General features: G+C 35.6%; 1 long non-coding RNA gene across 1 annotated transcript; it reads left to right on the top strand.

Moving 5' to 3' along the window:
• Positions 1-1,294: 1,294 nt before the first annotated feature.
• Positions 1,295-2,257, top strand: LOC138913623 (uncharacterized). Its single transcript, XR_011419430.1, has 3 exons — positions 1,295-1,365; positions 1,580-1,655; positions 2,093-2,257. It is a non-coding gene; the product is annotated as an uncharacterized lncRNA (long non-coding RNA).
• Positions 2,258-7,911: the final 5,654 nt, after the last annotated feature.

Raw genomic sequence — 7,911 nt, 5'->3', positions numbered from 1 at the left:
ACGCCTGTAGATGAAGTTCAATAATTACACTATGCAGCATCAAAAATTAACCTCGATGAATGCTATATTTTTGGATTCGTTACGAATTCCCAAGTTAAACTGCGTTTTCCAAAGAGTTCCCCGACGCAAGGATTCTTAGCAAAAGGACCTCAAAGTTCGAAAAATGCTGAAATTGACCAACTTTGCGGAGCTCTCAGAGGCAAATGGATGCATGGCTTGGTTCGAAGTTAAAGTTTTTTAAAAGATACACCCATTATCTTTTAAACCCCATACATAAAATAATTTTAGGATTTTTTTTAAGGCAGAAATTAATTCCAAAAAACATAGTCAAAAAACTGAAAAACATACAGCTGCGGTCAAAATAGTAGCAGTGTTGCCGCCTTGTGTTTTTAAAAGTTTGATGTTGTAATTTTTTCTTATCCAATTAGTCTAATAGTAAAATTATGATCAATACAATATTACCAGGAAAAGATCAATCACAACAACAAACTTTTAAATACACAGGGCGGCAACACTAATACCATTTTGACCGCTGCTGTATACTTTTATGTTTTTTGACTATGTTTTCTAGAATTTGTTTCTGCCTTAAAAAAAATCTAAAAAATTTTTTAAGTATGGGGTTTAAAAGATAAGGGGTGTATCTTTTAAAAAACTTTAACATCGAATCAAACCATGCATCCATTTGCCTCTGAGAGCTCCGCAAAGTTGGCTAATTTCAGCATTTTTCGAACTTTGAGGTCCTTTTGCTAAGAATCCTTGCGTCGGGGAACTTTTTGGAAAACGCAGTTTAACTTGGGAATTCGTAACGAATCCAAAAATATAGCATCCATCGAGGTAAATTTAAAAAGCACTAAAAATGCTGCACAGTGTTATAGATAATTATCTATACATACACTCATAAAAATTAATTTCTAAATTTTGGAAATCTCGCCATTGAATCGGCCTACCTTTGAAAATAGAAAAAAAATTTCTTGTTATTAGAAAATTTGCGTTTGAATACAGAAAACCTTTCTTGATGGAAAAAATTCAAGAAAGAATTTTTCTTAAAAATAGAAAAATGAAAATCTCATATGTCTGTTTTGCCGTCGCAGCCAAAACATTTTTGTACGTATTTTAGGACAAAATCACCTTTGAATATATGAATGAAATGACCCTAGAATATAGGAAAGTAGCCATTGACTTCCTTCGGCTGCCGAATGTTAACGACAAGAAAAACGAAGTGGGACGAAGGGCCTACTCGGCCCGACTTCTACCCGGCTACCGACTTCTCTGATCCCCCGAGCGTCAGTTGTGAAAAAAATTTGTGAGTGATGGACGTGATTTTCAAGCGGATAAGAGGTGAAGCCTTTTTCCGAATATTCAAAGGTATGTAAATATATAATTTTTTGTATAGCGCGCGTACAATTGTATGTATGTAATTAAAGGATAAATTCAAAATCTCTTTACCAAGCGTATACCAATTCAGTTGAATTGTTTTTTAGCTAAGAGCTACGTACATACATACATTTGTATATAAATTTGTGGGTGTAGAGTTCTATAATAACTTTATCCTATTACTCGCATTTTATTTATTTTTCAGAGTGAAAATACCTGCAGTTGCATCAGCCAAATAATTTGTTTGTCGAAGCTGTAATTTTGTTTTAAAACCTTCTAAGGTAAGAAAAATATGTTGTATTTGTTTGACATACTTACGGCATACTTGCGGCTCACCCGATCTGAAACCCGATTTTCAACCCTTTCATATTCTGCTCCTCTCTCTCGCTCGCTTGACCTACGCGTCGCGACGTTTCTCTCTTCACCTTCTTAAAACTGACACGATCTGCCCTGCTTACATTCGGTCTCCCTTCGCGCAAAGGACTGTATGTAAATATATATGTATGTATGTACGTGTCTCATCCGTGCCTCTCTCTCTCTCTGAAATTCGATTTTCAACCCTTCATTTTCTACCTGTCTTGCTCCTCTCTCTCGGTCGTCTGACCAACTTGTTTGTATTTTGGCTATTATTAGCATTACATTATTTCAAAAAAGTTGTTTATCTAAAAACAAATCTATCAATGATTAATGATATATCCCAATAACTCTTTTTTTCTAGATGAGGAAAGGCGAAGAAAATGGATCACCTTAGGTCATATGAAGTTCAACAGACCTTGGGTAATAACAATGTTTTCTTGAGTCAAAAATGTGTTATTTAAAAATGTTTAAATGTTAAGTGTTAAATGTTTTAAATGTAAATAAATATAATATGCAAAAGAAAAAACCAAGTTACATTTTATTTTTAGGGTTTCAGTGTTAATATTAAACTTCCTTTCAAGAAATATTATTTCTTAAATCAAGAAATAAAATTTCTTGAAAGGAAATTTAAACAAGAAAGAATTTTTCTTGTTTAAAAAGTGGCTTTCTAAAAAACCCTTTCTTGTTTTAAGAAATTTAATTTCTTGAAACAAGAAACAAACCACCTTTGAAACAAGAATCGCCTTTCTTGTTTTAAGAAATATTTTTTCTTGTTTTTATGGTGGCTTTCTAAAAAACCCTTTCTTGTTTTAAGAAATATAATTTCTTAAAACAAGAAATATTTTTTCTGGTTTTAATGGTGCCTTTCAAAAAAACCATTTCTTGAAACAACGGTGAGGTCGCCTTTGGCAAAAATTCAAGAAAGAATTTTCTAGATTTTAAGGAAATTCTTCGATTTTTTTTTATGAGTGTAGGATATTTAGAACCGAACGGAACTAATTTCTCTGCTCAGAGACAGATTTCGGTTCCAGCTTTGATGGGCTCACATTTATAATTGGTTTACGTATCCAGCTATTAGGCTGTGCAGAAAACTGTGGTATAATTATATGTTATGAATAATTAACAGTGCTCGAAATGCAAATACTCATCAAATCTTTGCAATATACCGAATGTCTAAAGTCTTATGTATATTTCATGAAATTCAAAATCAATAAACTTAAGGGAACCATAATGAAATTATCAACTATCAGGCGCACAACCCCGCCGCCATTTTCTCGCGATTTATCCCAAAGGCGCCTGGCTCACCACCCCCTTAACACCCAGAAACCACCTTCCCAGCCTCCCACTATAAAGCATCCTTGGAGGAGCCCCAGCCTCCGGGCTCAACATTCAACATACTTTGTGCGTTAAAAATATGTAAAATATTTTAACCGAAAACCTTTTCAAAAGATTGCCGAGCAGGCGGCTCTGTTCGTGTGTGCATACTTGGCGTATGCGTGATGATATTAAGCTGCCCAAAAGTCAGTAGTGAGCGGGTGGCAGTGTCTGTGAGTCGGCTTGATAGCATTGATTTTACCCCCAATAATTTCGAAGAAAACCCACAAAGAAAGCATTGAAAGTTTCCCGCTGTAGAGGCAAGTTTGCGTGCAATTTAAGGTTAATTTATTTGGTGTTGATATGAAATGGAAAGACAACCAACATCGCATAGCAACCGCACTTTTGCGATTTCAGAATAATATCGGTTTAAAAGTGGGCAAAAGCAATTTCTTAAAAACTAGCTTCCTTTAATTTGCAGCGATTTAATATAATTTCCGTGTTTGTTTTAGATATAATTTGCATGTGGACCAATTATCAATAATTTTGGAATCCCTCTTCTTAATTTATCCTCTCATTGGCTCTGTTCAGCTATGATTTAATTTAACTGTTCTTAAAATAGCTTTCAATGGTCTCATTTCTACTTTCTATTCTGCTTTCAAAGAGGCTGTGACCCTTTCCCATACCCCAATCCAAATTTATGGCTTTAATCTTTTGGCTGCGAATTATTTTCGCACTCTTTTCCCGCCTTATTCAGAGTAGGCTTTATGGCTCAAGGACGTGGCGCTTCAAGGACTGAATTTGGATTTGTGTTTTCATTATGAGCTCGAAGAAGGTCTGCTAGCGAAAGTGGATGGCCACTAAGCTGCATTCCTTTTAGCCAAAGTGGAGTGAGACAACATACAGGCAAAGCAGAATAAAAACCAGAGCTTGCAAATAACTGTCAACCGATTTTCCTGAGGCAGTTTAATCTCGACAAAACCGAAAAAAATGTTGCTCACAAACTCTCTCTCTGAGCGGAACCCTTTTTTAGTTTTGCTTGTCGGTTTCGGTCCGACCGTTCGGCTCAACCGAACAAAGCAATCGGTCTTTCAATAACCACTCGGTGAGACCCTTTTAAGTTAACAGTCACCTAAAAGGGTTTCTGAAAGACTACTGTTAAATAAAAGTCAAAAAAATGGGTTTTCTCTAGAAAGGAAAAAGTATAGGCCTGCTGTGATATCAAGATAATTCTAAAATTGCATTGTACATATAAATGTATATAAAATTGTATTCTGAATATAGGTTAGCTGCTATTTTTTTGTTTGCTTCAATATATTAATTGACTATATAAGGAACTATCTTTAATAAGAAATGCCATAAAGAAACGAATTACCTTTCAAATGAGAATAAGAATAAATGAGAACTACCATAAGTCTTAAGATAAAAAATGGCTCAAAGTATTCCAACTAAGCCTATTCCTACAAAATGGATCGCGCGTTCCTTCAAATCTTTCGAAATATTTTGAATAAAACTGAATAATATTGTGAAGATATTCTTAAATAGTTAGGAATTGATTTAAAGCTACATAAACAAAATTTGAAACTGCTAAAGGAGGTTTAACCTGTTAAAAAGCTCTAATTTTTCTTGCAGCTTAAAAGATTCGCTTCTTATTACGTGGATTTGGTTATTAATTACTACATAAGAAAGATATGCCAAAAGTGGAGTTTTGGAATCGTAAATTATTTAAAATATGTAGAATATTGGAATTTAATGGTAAATGGGCTAATCTTACAGATTAAGCTTTAGAAAATACACATTACGTATTTTCCCTTACCCTTTTGAATTTTAATAATCAAAAAGCAATGTTACGACTGAAGCATTACTGAACAGGTCACACATACACACTCATACATTCACAAAAGACCGTTTTCCTTAACAGACCGAGCAAAGTAGTCAGTAGAAATCGAAACCGAAATAACTCGGAAAGAAAGGGTTTTGCTCTGAGCGTAACATCTGTTAAGCAAAAACCCATTTAAGGGGTTAGCTCACACCCAGTTGTCATAGGGTTTTTTGTGACAGGTTTTTTCCTAACACTTTGAAAAGGTTGACCGAACCTTGCAAGCTCTGATAAAAACACAGCAAATAAATCAAATTAAATGAAATGAAATAGTTGAGGATTTGGGGTAGCCGACAATGGAATTCAGCTGCCACTTCTCTTAATGTTTCTTCCAGGGAACGTAACTGTTATAAGTTTTATTTTAAAAATCACACTTTAACAGTTATTTTCTGATTTGTAAAGTAAAACTCAAAGAATAACTGTTATTTTTTGAGTTTTATAATAAAAGTTGACAAATAACAGTTATTCGTCGTGATCAAAAATAAAACTCAAACTTGATTTATGGCGATTTTGTGGGTAAACAAAATTTTAAAAAAATATAGGTATAAAATATGCGCGGTTGTCTTTTTTAACAAATTTTTAGTAAGTTATAAAAAGCACGGGTATCATGTTTTTTTTAATTATTTCATTTTTTCAAAAATGTCAAGGGAATAACTGTTATTTATAAAAATCAAAAAATAACAGTTATTTTTTGAGTTTTATTATAAAAATCAAAAAATAAAAATCATTACGGATTTGTAAACTACAATGGCTAATAAAAATTGTGGTGTATTTAAAAAATTTTTAGGACCCTTCTAAGTGCGTGATTTTTTTGTATGAAAAATTTACAATAACAGTTATTTTTTGTTCCCTGGTTTCTTCCCATTTGTACGTTCTCGATCTGATGCGTTTATACCTTAGATTAAATGTCGACCCATTCGGAATTGTTCACATTTCTTCAAGTTCATTATTTTTGGCTATTGCCCAATCGACATGGGGAACTTTTGCTTATGTAAGAGCAGCCTGGACGACTTGATATCAGAACAGAAACTTATGGCAGCGGCATTTAAATGCCATAATTGGGCTAAATATTATTGATATATTCAAACGGTGCACAAACATTTGCCGTAACGTTAATGCCATGGCATGCACCGTATTTAACACGATAACATGCCTTTTTCGCAAGCACTTATCCTTAAATGGTGCCAGGAGAGGGCCAAATGCACCGCCGGGGCAAACACATGGCCCGATCGGCCACGTGGCCCACTTCCAGTGCAATTCTCCGCCAATCGCCCGGCAATTCATATCCTGGCCCTGCACAAACACAAACACAATCGCAATCGGCACCACCACACACATCCTGCCTGCAACGACAACGAGCTGCCCCGGCGGGCAGAAAACACAGCGCAAAACACACTCGAGAATATTAAACAAAATGTCAATTTGGTGCTACATTTTTGGGGCAGGCAAGCCGAGCAGCGGGCCTCAAGGACCTCGAGGACCTGTCAAAAAATGGGCAAAAATCAAATCAAATTGCACACTTAAGCTGCAATTGCAGCGGCATCGAGAGAAATCAAAGTCCGCTGGCAGCAGGGCGCCCAATCAAAATGGAAATAGTTTGGCCCGACCATCGAATGGCCAGTTTCGGGACTTTCCAACCTGCTCGGCCCCCCAGGAAAAGGAGCTCGAACGAAGGCCGAGCCAAGGCGAAACGGAAATGAAATCAAGCAAATTGAATGCGATGAGTTGGACGTGGGAATACGTGCCAACCGTTGTCATAACAGCCGTGACGATAAAAAACACTCCAGATCAACGGTAATTGCTGCCGACAAACTCGCATCTATCTGCGATACGAGTACGAGTATCCGTAGGAGGCCGAAGGACACAAAGGCGGAACACGCGCCGCCGCCAGCGAATCCGAGTCCGAATCCCGGTTTCAGTCCGAATCAAAATCCATAACATAGCCACCAACAATGCGTGCCAAAGCCATGCGAACATTTCAAGACATCCGACCAACATCCGCTGCTAGGCATACGCCGTAAAAAAAACTTTACACTTTCTATGCAACTTTTTTTACAATTTCAGATCTTTACTTTAAAATAAGTTTAAATTACCTTCTTATTTTAGAATAACGCAGACTTAAAAAGAAAGTACCCAAATTTTTTTATAGAAAGTTAAGATATAGAAAGTTATTTAATAAAAATGTTATAATAATATTAATTTTAATATTTATTACATGGCATGGTAAATTTCCGGTATTCATACGCATATAGTTTTTACCATGCAATTTTAGTAATTTTACCGAATTCTCTCTCGGAGATGATCTGACTTCGAAAAATAGAGTAAGAAGCAATATGACGACTTAAATAACGTAAGTGGGAGCGAGAAGAACAGATTCCCTTTTAATTCGCCATAGAGCGAGATGGCGCTAAAAATTAAATGAGTGAGAAGGGGGAGACACATTCGAAATGGCCTGTTGTATACATTTTGAGCCAATCAAATTAAGAGGCCGCAATCCAAGTCAAAACTGATACCATGTAATATCACATTAATCACCGTTTCATATCATATTTTTTTTGGGGTGTAGATATCTTTAAAAAGTGCACAAGCCCAAATACTTTTCAAATAATAGAATTAAAAGTTTAGTTTAATAAAAAACAAGAAAGGAAGCTAGCTTTCATAAATATTTAAAAAAGAACATTCCCAAGAGTAGAAGGTAATAGTGTAAAAAATTTCGAAACTAGAATTTTTTTACGTTTTTTTTCGATTTTTCCTATGGGAGCTATAAGATATAGTTGTCCGATCCGGCTGGTTCCGACTTATATACAACCTCATCCCGATAGCTTAAAAACTGAGAGACTAGTTTGCGTATAAACAGACAGACAGACGGACATGGCTAGATCGACTCGTCGAGTAATGCTGATCAAGAATATATATACTTTATAAGGTCGGAAACATCTTCTTCACTGCGTTGCAAACTTCTGACTGAAATCATAATAGCCTCTGCA

The sequence above is a fragment of the Drosophila takahashii genome, chromosome 3R (genome assembly GCF_030179915.1).
Source record: "Drosophila takahashii strain IR98-3 E-12201 chromosome 3R, DtakHiC1v2, whole genome shotgun sequence".
Taxonomy (NCBI): Eukaryota; Metazoa; Arthropoda; class Insecta; order Diptera; family Drosophilidae; genus Drosophila; species Drosophila takahashii.
This window is presented reverse-complemented; position numbering and strand designations above follow the sequence as displayed.